We start from the raw sequence: 15,408 nt of genomic DNA on the forward strand, positions 1-15,408 counted from the left end.
CATTGGACAACAGTACCAGTGATCTCTACACCCATTGGATAGCAGTACCAGTGATCTCCACACCCATTGGATAGCAGTACCAGTGATCTCTACACCCATTGGATAGCAGTACCAGTGATCTCCACACCCATTGGATAGCAGTACCAGTGATCTCCACACCCATTGGATAGCAGTACCAGTGATCTCCACACCCATTGGATAGCAGTACCAGTGATCTCCACACCCATTGGATAGCAGTACCAGTGATCTCTACACCCATTGGATAGCAGTACCAGTGATCTCCACACCCATTGGATAGCAGTACCAGTGATCTCCACACCCATTGGATAGCAGTACCAGTGATCTCCACACCCATTGGATAGCAGTACCAGTGATCTCCACACCCATTGGATAGCAGTACCAGTGATCTCCACACCCATTGGATAGCAGTACCAGTGATCTCTACACCCATTGGATAGCAGTACCAGTGATCTCTACACCCATTGGATAGCAGTACCAGTGATCTCCACACCCATTGGATAGCAGTACCAGTGATCTCTACACCCATTGGATAGCAATTACCAGTGATCTCCACCCATTGGATAGCAGTACCAGTGATCTCTACACCCATTGGATAGCAGTGTACCAGTGATCTCCACACCCGTTGGATAGCAGTACCAGTGATCTCTACACCCATTGGATAGCAGTACCAGTGATCTCCACACCCATTGGATAGCAGTACCAGTGATCTCCACACCCATTGGATAGCAGTACCAGTGATCTCCACACCCATTGGATAGCAATGCCAGTGATCTCCACACCCATTGGATAGCAGTACCAGTGATCTCTACACCCATTGGATAGCAGTACCAGTGATCTCACCATTGGATAGCAGTACCAGTGATCTCCACACCCATTGGATAGCAGTACCAGTGATCTCTACACCCATTGGATAGCAGTACCAGTGATCTCCACACCCATTGGATAGCAGTACCAGTGATCTCCACACCCATTGGATAGCATTGATCTCACACCCATTGGAACAGTACCAGTGATCTCCACACCCATTGGATAGCAGTACCAGTGATCTCCACACCCATTGGATAGCAGTACCAGTGATCTCTACACCCATTGGACAGCAGTACCAGTGATCTCCACACCCATTGGATAGCAGTACCAGTGATCTCCACACCCATTGGATAGCAGTACCAGTGATCTCCACACCCATTGGACAACAGTACCAGTGATCTCTACACCCATTGGATAGCAGTACCAGTGATCTCCACACCCATTGATCTAGCAGTACCAGTGATCTCTACACCCATTGGATAGCAGTACCAGTGATCTCCACACCCATTGGATAGCAGTACCAGTGATCTCTACACCCATTGGATAGCAGTACCAGTGATCTCCACACCCATTGGACAACAGTACCAGTGATCTCTACACCCATTGGATAGCAGTACCAGTGATCTCCACCCATTGGATAGCAGTACCAGTGATCCCTACACCCATTGGATAGCAGTACCAGTGATCTCTACACCCATTGGATAGCAGTACCAGTGATCTCCACTCACACCCATTGGATAGCAGTACCAGTGATCTCTACACCCATTGGATAGCAGTACCAGTGATCTCTACACCCATTGGATAGCAGTACCAGTGATCTCACACCCATTGGATAGCAGTGATCTCTACCAGTGATCTCTACACCCATTGGATAGCAGTACCAGTGATCTCCACACCCATTGGATAGCAGTACCAGTGATCTCTACACCCATTGGATAGCAGTACCAGTGATCTCTACACCCATTGGATAGCAGTACCACCCATTGATCAGTCCAGTGACACCCATTGGATAGCAGTACCAGTGATCTCTACACCCATTGGATAGCAGTACCAGTGATCTCATTGGATAGCTACACCCATTGGATAGCAGTACCAGTGATCTCTACACCCATTGGATAGCAGTACCAGTGATCTCTACACCCATTGGATAGCAGTACCAGTGATCTCCACACCCATTGGACAGCAGTACCAGTGATCTCTACACCCATTGGATAGCAGTACCAGTGATCTCCACACCCATTGGATAGCAGTACCAGTGATCTCCACACCCATTGGATAGCAGTACCAGTGATCTCTACACCCTGGGCCTGTATTTACAAAGTGTCTCAGCAGTACCAGTGATCTCTACACCCTGGGCCTGTATTTACAAAGTGTCTCAGCAGTACCAGTGATCTCTACACCCTGGGCCTGTATTTACAAAGTGTCTCAGCAGTACCAGTGATCTCTACACCCTGGGCCTGTATTTACAAAGTGTCTCAGCAGTACCAGTGATCTCCACACCCATTGGACAACAGTACCAGTGATCTCTACACCCATTGGACAACAGTACCAGTGATCTCTACACCCATTGGATAGCAGTACCAGTGATCTCTACACCCATTGGACAACAGTACCAGTGATCTCTACACCCATTGGATAGCAGTACCAGTGATCTCTACACCCATTGGATAGCAGTACCAGTGATCTCTACACCCTGGGCCTGTATTTACAAAGTGTCTCAGCAGTACCAGTGATCTCTACACCCATTGGACAGCAGTACCAGTGATCTCTACACCCATTGGACAGCAGTACCAGTGATCTCTACACCCTGGGCCTGTATTTACAAAGTGTCTCAGCAGTACCAGTGATCTCTACACCCTGGGCCTGTATTTACAAAGTGTCTCAGCAGTACCAGTGATCTCTACACCCTGGGCCTGTATTTACAAAGTGTCTCAGCAGTACCAGTGATCTCCACACCCATTGGATAGCAGTACCAGTGATCTCCACACCCATTGGATAGCAGTACCAGTGATCTCCACACCCATTGGATAGCAGTACCAGTGATCTCCACACCCATTGGATAGCAGTACCAGTGATCTCCACACCCATTGGACAACAGTACCAGTGATCTCCACACCCATTGGATAGCAGTACCAGTGATCTCCACACCCATTGGATAGCAGTACCAGTGATCTCTACACCCATTGGATAGCAGTACCAGTGATCTCTACACCCATTGGATAGCAGTACCAGTGATCTCTACACCCATTGGATAGCAGTACCAGTGATCTCCACACCCATTGGATAGCAGTACCAGTGATCTCTACACCCATTGGACAACAGTACCAGTGATCTCTACACCCATTGGATAGCAGTACCAGTGATCTCCACACCCATTGGATAGCAGTACCAGTGATCTCTACACCCATTGGATAGCAGTACCAGTGATCTCTACACCCATTGGATAGCAGTACCAGTGATCTCTACACCCATTGGACAACAGTACCAGTGATCTCTACACCCATTGGATAGCAGTACCAGTGATCTCCACACCCATTGGATAGCAGTACCAGTGATCTCTACACCCATTGGATAGCAGTACCAGTGATCTCCACACCCATTGGATAGCAGTACCAGTGATCTCCACACCCATTGGATAGCAGTACCAGTGATCTCTACACCCATTGGATAGCAGTACCAGTGATCTCCACACCCATTGGATAGCAGTACCAGTGATCTCTACACCCATTGGATAGCAGTACCAGTGATCTCCACACCCATTGGATAGCAGTACCAGTGATCTCTACACCCATTGGATAGCAGTACCAGTGATCTCCACACCCATTGGATAGCAGTACCAGTGATCTCCACACCCATTGGATAGCAGTACCAGTGATCTCCACACCCATTGGATAGCAGTACCAGTGATCTCCACACCCATTGGATAGCAGTACCAGTGATCTCTACACCCATTGGATAGCAGTACCAGTGATCTCCACACCCATTGGATAGCAGTACCAGTGATCTCCACACCCATTGGATAGCAGTACCAGTGATCTCTACACCCATTGGATAGCAGTACCAGTGATCTCTACACCCATTGGATAGCAGTACCAGTGATCTCCACACCCATTGGATAGCAGTACCAGTGATCTCCACACCCATTGGATAGCAGTACCAGTGATCTCCACACCCATTGGATAGCAGTACCAGTGATCTCCACACCCATTGGATAGCAGTACCAGTGATCTCTACACCCATTGGACAGCAGTACCAGTGATCTCTACACCCATTGGATAGCAGTACCAGTGATCTCCACACCCATTGGATAGCAGTACCAGTGATCTCTACACCCATTGGACAACAGTACCAGTGATCTCTACACCCATTGGATAGCAGTACCAGTGATCTCCACACCCATTGGATAGCAGTACCAGTGATCTCCACACCCATTGGACAACAGTACCAGTGATCTCTACACCCATTGGATAGCAGTACCAGTGATCTCCACACCCATTGGATAGCAGTACCAGTGATCTCCACACCCATTGGATAGCAGTACCAGTGATCTCCACACCCATTGGATAGCAGTACCAGTGATCTCCACACCCATTGGATAGCAGTACCAGTGATCTCCACACCCATTGGACAACAGTACCAGTGATCTCTACACCCATTGGATAGCAGTACCAGTGATCTCCACACCCATTGGATAGCAGTACCAGTGATCTCTACACCCATTGGATAGCAGTACCAGTGATCTCTACACCCATTGGATAGCAGTACCAGTGATCTCTACACCCATTGGATAGCAGTACCAGTGATCTCCACACCCATTGGATAGCAGTACCAGTGATCTCTACACCCATTGGATAGCAGTACCAGTGATCTCTACACCCATTGGATAGCAGTACCAGTGATCTCCACACCCATTGGATAGCAGTACCAGTGATCTCTACACCCATTGGATAGCAGTACCAGTGATCTCCACACCCATTGGATAGCAGTACCAGTGATCTCTACACCCATTGGATAGCAGTACCAGTGATCTCTACACCCATTGGATAGCAGTACCAGTGATCTCTACACCCATTGGATAGCAGTACCAGTGATCTCCACACCCATTGGATAGCAGTACCAGTGATCTCTACACCCATTGGATAGCAGTACCAGTGATCTCCACACCATTGGATAGCAGTACCAGTGATCTCTACACCCATTGGATAGCAGTACCAGTGATCTCTACACCCATTGGATAGCAGTACCAGTGATCTCCACACCCATTGGATAGCAGTACCAGTGATCTCTACACCCATTGGATAGCAGTACCAGTGATCTCTACACCCATTGGATAGCAGTACCAGTGATCTCTACACCCATTGGATAGCAGTACCAGTGATCTCTACACCCATTGGATAGCAGTACCAGTGATCTCCACACCCATTGGACAGCAGTACCAGTGATCTCTACACCCATTGGATAGCAGTACCAGTGATCTCCACACCCATTGGATAGCAGTACCAGTGATCTCCACACCCATTGGATAGCAGTACCAGTGATCTCTACACCCTGGGCCTGTATTTACAAAGTGTCTCAGCAGTACCAGTGATCTCTACACCCTGGGCCTGTATTTACAAAGTGTCTCAGCAGTACCAGTGATCTCTACACCCTGGGCCTGTATTTACAAAGTGTCTCAGCAGTACCAGTGATCTCTACACCCTGGGCCTGTATTTACAAAGTGTCTCAGCAGTACCAGTGATCTCCACACCCATTGGACAACAGTACCAGTGATCTCTACACCCATTGGACAACAGTACCAGTGATCTCTACACCCATTGGATAGCAGTACCAGTGATCTCTACACCCATTGGACAACAGTACCAGTGATCTCTACACCCATTGGATAGCAGTACCAGTGATCTCTACACCCATTGGATAGCAGTACCAGTGATCTCTACACCCTGGGCCTGTATTTACAAAGTGTCTCAGCAGTACCAGTGATCTCTACACCCATTGGACAGCAGTACCAGTGATCTCTACACCCATTGGACAGCAGTACCAGTGATCTCTACACCCTGGGCCTGTATTTACAAAGTGTCTCAGCAGTACCAGTGATCTCTACACCCTGGGCCTGTATTTACAAAGTGTCTCAGCAGTACCAGTGATCTCTACACCCATTGGACAGCAGTACCAGTGATCTCTACACCCTGGGCCTGTATTTACAAAGTGTCTCAGCAGTACCAGTGATCTCTACACCCATTGGACAACAGTACCAGTGATCTCCACACCCATTGGACAACAGTACCAGTGATCTCTACACCCATTGGACAACAGTACCAGTGATCTCCACACCCATTGGACAACAGTACCAGTGATCTCTACACCCTGGGCCTGTATTTACAAAGTGTCTCAGCAGTAGTAGTGATCTCTACACCCTGGGCCTGTATTTACAAAGTGTCTCAGCAGTAGTAGTAGTGTTGATCAAATTGGCATTACATTTATTGTTTAAATTTGATTTAACGAATGAATAGGAGGGAGGGCCTGATCCTAGATCAGCACTCTTGTCTAAGAAAACTTTGCCTGTGCCCCAAATGCACACTATTCCCCTACTTAGTGCACTACTGTTGATCAGGGCCCATAGGTAGACCCAGAGGGAGATCCAGAGGGCCCATAGGTAGACCCAGAGGGAGACCCATAGGGAGACCCAGAGGGAGGCCCATAGGGAGAGACCCATAAAGCCCATAGGTAGACACCCATAGAGAGACCCATAGGACCCATAGGGAGACCCATAGAGAGACCCATAAGGTCCATAGGGAGACCCATAGAGAGACCCATAAGGCCCAAAGGGAGACCCGTAGAGAGACCCATAGAGAGACCCATAAGGCCCATAGGGAGGCCCATAGAGAGACCCATAAGGCCCATAGGGAGACACATCGAGAGACCCATAAGGCCCATATGGAGGCCCCTAGAGAGACCCATAAGGCCCAGAGGGAGAGACCCATAAAGCCCATAGGGAGGCCCATAGAGAGACCATAAAGCCCAGAGGGAGACCCATAAGGCCCACAGGGAGGCCCATAAGGCCCATAGGGAGGCCCATAGAGAGACCCATAGGGAGACGCAGAGGGCCCATATGGAGACCCAGAGGGCCCTGATCAAAATTAGTGCACTAAACAGGGAATAGGGTGCCATTTGGGATGCACCGTATTGTGAATATGAGCCCTGATAAATAAGTACCCTGTCCTGAGAACATGTCTTGGTGCAAAGTCAGAGGATAATCAAGTGGTGACTATATACAAGACTGGTCTCCTCTGGAACAGAGCTGTACAGAGCAGCAAGCCTCCCCTCCCTGGCCCAGTCTAATGCCTTAGGGTGCATCCCAAAACGGCACCATATTCCCTATGTAGTGCCCTACTTTTGACCATGGCCCATAGAGCTCTGGTCTAAAGTAGTGCCATATATAGGGGAATAGGGTGCCATTTGGATGGCAGGGTCAGTGTACAACTTACTGCCACAACACTGGTGATTTGCAGCACAAGCCGTGAAAGAAGCAGCAAGCTGTGATGAGGCAGAGAGTCTGTGTGGAGTATAACCTGGGTTCAGGCAGAGAGTCTGTGTGGAGTATAACCTGGGTTCAGGCAGAGTCTGTGTGGAGTATAACCTGGGTTCAACCAGAGAGTCTGTGTGGAGTATAACCTGGGTTCAGGCAGAGAGTCTGTGTGGAGTATAACCTGGGTTCAGGCAGAGAGTCTGTGTGGAGTATAACCTGGGTTCAGGCAGAGAGTGTGTGGAGTATAACCTGGGTTCAACCAGAGAGTCTGTGTGAGTATAACCTGGGTTCAACCAGAGAGTCTGTGTGGAGTATAACCTGGGTTCAACCAGAGAGTCTGTGTGGAGTATAACCTGGGTTCAACCAGAGAGTCTGTGTGGAGTATAACCTGGGTTCAACCAGAGAGTCTGTGTGAGTATAACCTGGGTTCAGGCAGAGTCTGTGTGGAGTATAACCTGGGTTCAACCAGAGAGTCTGTGTGGAGTATAACCTGGGTTCAACCAGAGAGTCTGTGTGGAGTATAACCTGGGTTCAACCAGAGAGTCTGTGTGGAGTATAACCTGGGTTCAGGCAGAGAGTCTGTGTGGAGTATAACCTGGGTTCAACCAGAGAGTCTGTGTGGAGTATAACCTGGGTTCAACCAGAGAGTCTGTGTGGAGTATAACCTGGGTTCAGGCAGAGAGTCTGTGTGGAGTATAACCTGGGTTCAGGCAGAGTCTGTGTGGAGTATAACCTGGGTTCAGGCAGAGAGTCTGTGTGGAGTATAACCTGGGTTCAACCAGAGAGTCTGTGTGGAGTATAACCTGGGTTCAACCAGAGAGTCTGTGTGGAGTATAACCTGGATTCAACCAGAGAGAGTCTGTGTGGAGTAAAACCTGGGTTCAACCAGAGAGTCTGCTTGGAGTAAAACCTGGGTTCAGGCAGAGAGTCTGTGTGGAGTAAGGACTTTCAGCATTTGCTTTAGCCTGCCTGGAGTGCCAGGTGACCAGGGTTTGGGCCCAGCTAACGTATTTGAAAGATTTCGTATACTATTTGAACCCAGGTGTGATCATGTTCTCTCTTTTCACCTTCAACTCCTCCTCCAGCTCAGCCACACGCCGCTCCAACATCCGTCGCTCCTGATGCGAGAGAGGAGAGAGAGAAAAAGACAGGGAGAGAGAGAGAGCCAGGGACAGAGCGAGAGAAACAGAGAGAGACAGAGAGAGAGACAGAGAGAGAGAGAGAGAAACAGAGAGACAGAGAGAGACAGAGAGAGACAGAGAGACAGAGAGAGACAGAGAGCGAGAGAAAAGAGAGACAGAGAGAGACAGAGAGAGACAGAGAGAGACAGAGAGACAGAGAGAAGAGCGAGAGAAACAGAGAGACAGAGAGAGACAGAGAGAGACAGAGAGAGAGCGAGAGAAACAGAGAGACAGAGAGAGACAGAGAGAGACAGAGAGACAGAGAGAGACAGAGAGAGACAGAGAGAGAGCGAGAGAAACAGAGAGACAGAGAGAAACAGAGAGACAGAGAGAGACAGAGAGAGACAGAGAGACAGAGAGAGACAGAGAGAGACAGAGAGAGACAGAGAGAGAGCGAGAGAGAGCGAGAGAAACAGAAAGACAGAGAGACAGAGAGACAGAGAGACAGAGAGAGACAGAGAGAGACAGAGAGAGACAGAGAGACAGAGAGAGACAGAGAGACAGAGAGAGACAGAGAGAGACACAGAGAGACACAGAGAGACAGAGAGAGACAGAGAGACAGAGAGAGACAGAGAGACAGAGAGAGACAGAGAGAGACAGAGAGAGACAGAGAGAGACAGAGAGAGAGCGAGAGGAGGGTCAAGCAGCAGTAGAGGCAGTCAGTCGTGAGGCCAGGCATCAGCATCAGGTGTTTGACACTAGATAGTGTACTAGTTTCTGTATATATAACACAACACATGCCAAGTCACACACAGAAGAGAGGAAGAGGAGAGACTTACCTTCTTCTCTAGCTCGAGCATGGCTGAACAATCACTGAACCGCTCTTGTCTCTGTAGGATCACACACACACACACACACACACACACACACACACACACACACACACACACACACACACACACACACACACACACACACACACACACACACACAGTCATTTAAATGTCAACAGTAAGCAGTTAAATAGAAATTGAGAGGCTGGTCATTATGAAATGTATAATTTTGGTGACTAAGACATCAGATGTATTGTAGAACAGATGGTCAAATACTAAGCCATCAGAAAATATGACATTTTAGCTGACAGAACTACGGTACCATTCATCTCCCTCCTCCTGCACCGTGACAGAACTACGGTACCGTTTATCTCCCTCCTCCTGCACCGTGACAGAACTACGGTACCGTTTATCTCCCTCCTCCTGCTGCACCGTGACAGAACTACGGTACCGTTTATCTCCCTCCTCCTGCACCGTGACAGAACTACGGTACCGTTTATCTCCCTCCTCCTGCTGCACCGTGACAGAACTACGGTACCGTTTATCTCCCTCCTGCTGATGTACCGTGACAGAACTACGGTACCGTTTATCTCCCTCCTCCTGCTGTACCGTGACAGAACTACGGTACCTTTTATCTCTCTCCTCCTGCACCGTGACAGAACTACGGTACTGTTTATCTCCCTCCTCCTCCTGCACCGTGACAGAACTACGGTACCGTTTATCTCCCTCCTCCTGCTGCACCGTGACAGAACTACGGTACCGTTTATCTCCCTCCTGCTGATGTACCGTGACAGAACTACGGTACCGTTTATCTCCCTCCTCCTGCTGTACCGTGACAGAACTACGGTACCTTTTATCTCTCTCCTCCTGCACCGTGACAGAACTACGGTACCGTTTATCTCCCTCCTCCTGCACCGTGACAGAACTACGGTACTGTTTATCTCCCTCCTCCTCCTGCACCGTGACAGAACTACGGTACCGTTTATCTCCCTCCTCCTGCACCGTGACAGAACTACGGTACCGTTTATCTCCCTCCTCCTCCTGCACCGTGACAGAACTACGGTACCGTTTATCTCTCTCCTCCTGCACCGTGACAGAACTTCGGTACCGAGTTCTTTCCCCTCCTCCTGCACCGTGACAGAATACGGTACCGTTATCTCCCTCCTCCTCCTGCCGTGACAGAACTACGGTACCGTTTATCTCCTCCTCCTGATGCGTGACAGACTACAGTACCGTTTATTTCCCTCCTCCTGCACCGCGACAGAACTACGGTACCGTTTATCTCCCTCCTCCTCCTGCACCGTGACAGAACTACGGTACCGTTTATCTCCCTCCTCCGCTGTACCGTGACAGAACCCCGGTGCACTTCATCTCCCTCCTCCTGCTGTACCGTGACAGAACTACGGTACCTTTTACCTCTCTCTCCTCCTGCACCGTGACAGCAGGAGGAGGGAGGCAAACGTGTACTGTTTCTGTTTACTAGTCTGTCCATGAGAGATTAGTGTGTGTGACCTGGGTAACCTTGTCCAGGTCCAGTCTCGTCTGAGGAGATGGTCCTCTGGGTGTCCTGCAGCTGAGACTGAGCTGACCATTCTCCCCTGGACACCACCTCAAACAGCTGGGACAGAAAGACATTATTATTGAACTTAATTGGAACAATTTCACTATATATATATATATATATATATATTACATACACAAATATATATATATTACATACACAAATATACACAAATATATATATATATATATATATATATTACATACACACATATATAAACTTAACAAAAATATAGACTCAACAGGTAAAGTGTTAGTCCCTGTTTCATGAGCTGAAATAAGTGTATTTCTCTCCAATATTTGTACACAAAATTTGTTTTACATCCCTGTTAGTGAGCATTTCTCCTTTGCCAAGACAATCCATCCACCTAACAGATGTGGCATATCAATAAGCTGATTAAACAGCATGATCATTACACAGGTGCACCTTGTGCTGGGGGACAATAAAAAGGCCACTCTTAACATGTTCAGTTTGTCACACAACACAATGCCACAGATGTCTAAAAGTTTTGAGGGAGCGTGTGGTGGGCATCTAGACTGCAGGAATGTCTACCAGAGCTGTTGCCAGAGAATGGCATTTTCATTTCTCTACCATAAACCAACATCCTTTTAGATAATTTATAGATTAAGGCCTAATGAATTGATTTCAATTGACGGATTTCCTTATATGAACTGTATCTCAGTAAAACCGTTAAAATTGTTGCATGTTGCGTTTGATTATTTTCAGTATATACAGTTGAAGTCGGAAGTTTACATCACCTTAGCCAAATACATTTAAACTCAGTTTTTCACAATTCCTGACATTTAATCCTAGTACAAATTCCCTGTTTTAGGTCAGTTAAGATCACCACTTTATTTTAAGAATGTGAAATGTCAGAATAATAGTAGAGAGAATGATTTATTCCAGCTTTTATTTCTTCCATCCCATTCCCAGTGGGTCAGAAGTGTACATACACTCAATTAGTATTTGGTAGCATTGCCTTTAAATTGTTTAACTTGGGTCAAACGTTTCAGGTAGCCTTCCACAAGCTTCCCACAATAAGTTAGGTGAATTTTGTCCCATTCCTCCTGATAGAGCTGGTGTAACTGAGTCAGGTTTGTCGGTCTCCTTGCTCGCACACACTTTTTCAGTTCTGCCAACACATTTTCTATAGGATTGAGGTCAGGGCTTTGTGATGGCCACTCCAATACCTTGACTTTGTTGTCCTTAAGCCATTTTGCCACAACTTTGGAAGTATGCTTGGGGTCATTGTTCATTTGGAAGACCCATTTGTGATCAAGCTTTAACTTCCTGACTGATGTCTTGAGATATGGTTTCATTATATTCACATAACTTTCATTCCTCATGATGCCATCTATTTTGTGAAGTGCACCAGTCCCTCCTGCAGCAAAGCACCCCCACAACATGATGCTGCCACCCCGTGCTTCACGCGGTTGGGATGAGTGTTCTTCGGTTTGCAAGCCTCCCCTTTTTCTTCCAAAAATAACGATGGTCATTATGGCCAAACAGTTCTATTTTGTTTCATCAGACCAGAGGACATTTCTCCAAAAAAGTACGATCTTTGTCCGCATGTGCAGTTGCAAACCGTAATCTGGCTTTTTAATGGTGGTTTTGGAGCAGTGGCTTCTTCCTTGCTGAGCGGCCCTTTCAGGTTATGTCGATATAGGACTCGTTTTAATGTGGATATAGATACTTTTGTACCCGTTTCCTCCAGCATCTTCACAAAGTCCTTTGCTGTTGTTCTGGGATTGATTTGCGCTTTTGCACCAAAGTACATTCATCTCTAGGAGACAGAACACGTCTCCTTCTTGAGCGGTATGACGGCTGCATGATCCCATGGTGTTTATACTCGCGTACTATTGTTTGTACAGATGAACATGGTAACTTCAGGCTTTTGGAAGTTGCTCCCAAGGATGAACCAGACTTGTAGAGGTCTCCAATTTTTTTTGTTCTGAGGTCTTGGCTGATTTCTTTTGATTTTCCCATGATGCCAAGCAAAGAAGCACTGAGTTTGATGGCAGGCCTTGAAATACATCCACAGGTACACCTCCACTTGACTCAAATTATGTCAATTAGCCTATCAGAAGCTTCTAAAGCCATGACATAATTTTCTGGAATTGTCCAAGCTGTTTAAAGGCACAGTCAACTTAGTGTATGTAAACTTCTGACCCACTGGAAATGTGATACAGTGAATTATAAGTGAAATAATCTGTCTGTAAACAATTGTTGGAAAAATGACTTGTGTCATGCACAAAGTAGATGTACTAACTGACTTGCCAAAACTACAGTTTGTTAACAAGAGATTTGTGGAGTGGTTGAAAAACGAGTTTTAATGACTCCAACATAAGTGTATGTAAACTTCCGACTTCAACTGTATACCATTTAGCAGATGCTTTTATCCAAAGACACGTAGTCCTGGTTAGTCGTGCATGCATACATGTTTTTATACCAGATGAGAGAAAGCATTTATTGAATTGCATAGAGAGAGAGAGGGAGGGTTAGTTAAGCGAATGATCGCCTGTAAGAGAGTGCTGAAACCCTTCTAGACCCTCTAATATTGACTAGCCTCTTTTCAAATCATTCAAACTATCTTTACCTTCTTGTAATCCTTAGTTTCAGAGCCGCCTCCTCTGTCGATACAGTCGTTACATGACACGGCGGACCTGAAGAGAGCAGGGAGCAGAGAGGTCAGAGATATTATAATGACTCCTCAGAGGTCGGAGATATTATAATGACTCCTCAGAGGTCAGAGATATTATAATGACTCCTCAGAGGTCAGAGATATTATAATGACTCCTCAGAGGTCAGAGATATTATAATGACTCCTCAGAGGTCAGAGATATTATAATGACTCCTCAGGAGGTCAGAGATATTATAATGACTCCTCAGAGGTCAGAGATATTATAATGACTCCTCAGAGGTCAGAGATATTATAATGACTCCTCAGAGGTCAGAGATATTATAATGACTCCTCAGAGGTCGGAGATATTATAATGACTCCTCAGAGGTCAGAGATATTATAATGACTCCTCAGAGGTCGGAGATATTATAATGACTCCTCAGAGGTCAGAGATATTATAATGACTCCTCAGGGATCAGAGATAATACTCACTACTGTGAGATAATCAGGAGCCAGACTGAACACGTCAAAGGCTAAAGGTCAGATCCATACCTGGTGCTGGAGTGCCTGTCTGTCTGTGGATCCTGCCCACTGCCTCCCAACCCCTCCTCTCCACTGGGCTCGTTGTCATCACTCTACAGGACCACAGAGATCACTAGGTCAATACATTACATTTACATTACATTTAAGTCATTTAGCAGACGCTCTTATCCAGAGCGACTTACAAATTGGTGCTTTCACCTTATGACATCCAGTGGAACAGCCACTTTACAATAGTGCATCTCAGGGTCTTTTAAGGGGGGGGGGGAGAAGGATTACTTTATCCTATCCTAGGTATTCCCATTATGGATGGCAATGGCCTCATTACGGCAGGTTATTAACAGGATAAAACCTGGTAACCGTATAACCAGGACTAGCCCACCGTGCACTCATTATGGATGTCAATGTCATCCTTGTGAAAGGTTATAACCAGGACTAGCCCACCGTGCACTCATTATGGATGTCAATGTCATCCTTGTGAAAGGTTATAGCCCGGGACTAGCCTCCAATCGCGGTAATCCATTATGGATGTCAATGTCATCCTTGTGAAGGTTATAACCAGGGACTAGCTCACGTGCACTCATTATGGATGTCAATGTCATCCTGCGACGAGGTTACAAACAGTACATGTTATAATGTCTACGCCGTCCTTATGAAAGGTTATAACCAGGACTAGCTCATGCACTACATCTGCCAGCGCTCATTATGTGCTGTCAATGTCATCCTTCTTAGCAGTGCTTTTGACAGGTTATAATGCATGACTATGACAGGCTATAATGCATTTATGAGCAAATGTTTGATAGGGTTATAAGCATGACTACGACAGGCTATAATGCATTTATGAGCAAATGTTTTATAGGGTTATAAGCATGACTACGACAGGCTATAATGCATTTATGAGCAAATGTTTTATAGGGTTATAAGCCTGACTACAACAGGGTATAATGCATTTATGAGCAAGGGTTTTATAGGGTTATAAGCATGACTACGACAGGGTATAATGCATTTATGAGCAAGGGTTTTATAGGGTTTTAAGCATGACTACGACAGGTTACAAATGCACTCACATCTCCAGCCCTCTGAGCTCTCCTCCTGGCTCGGGCTCTCCGTCTCTCCTGGCGATACGGTCACTCTCACTCTCCCCTTCTGCACTCCTCTCCTGGCCGGAGGTCTGGGGACGAATGGTACCATGGCCGGTTGAGTCAGCCCCAACAGGTCAGACTTCTGCAGGCTGGCGATACTGGACCTCCAGCTTACTTCCTGAAGAGCAGTTATCATCTTTAGGAAATACGTTATCCAGCGTACATACTGATGTCCCTGGATGTTGTACACCCTCTATAAGAAGTGTAGCTATATTGCTTATACCAATCCTCTGATGT

At 46.9% G+C, this 15,408-nt stretch overlaps 2 long non-coding RNA genes across 2 annotated transcripts; both read right to left on the reverse strand.

The window, feature by feature from the left end:
* Positions 1–7,643: 7,643 nt before the first annotated feature.
* Positions 7,644–10,880, reverse strand: LOC135566508 (uncharacterized). Its single transcript, XR_010462111.1, has 3 exons — positions 10,821–10,880; positions 9,315–9,365; positions 7,644–8,472 (listed from the first exon to the last, which is right to left on the reverse strand). It is a non-coding gene; the product is annotated as an uncharacterized LOC135566508 (long non-coding RNA).
* An 11-nt stretch (positions 10,881–10,891) lies between these two features.
* LOC135566509 (uncharacterized) lies at positions 10,892–15,172 on the reverse strand. The gene is made up of 4 exons (XR_010462112.1): positions 15,097–15,172; positions 14,042–14,124; positions 13,466–13,532; positions 10,892–10,926 (listed from the first exon to the last, which is right to left on the reverse strand). It is a non-coding gene; the product is annotated as an uncharacterized LOC135566509 (long non-coding RNA).
* Between the last annotated feature and the right edge of the window lie 236 nt (positions 15,173–15,408).

The sequence above is a fragment of the Oncorhynchus nerka genome, unplaced genomic scaffold (assembly GCF_034236695.1).
Source record: "Oncorhynchus nerka isolate Pitt River unplaced genomic scaffold, Oner_Uvic_2.0 unplaced_scaffold_4605, whole genome shotgun sequence".
Lineage (NCBI taxonomy): Eukaryota > Metazoa > Chordata > Actinopteri > Salmoniformes > Salmonidae > Oncorhynchus > Oncorhynchus nerka.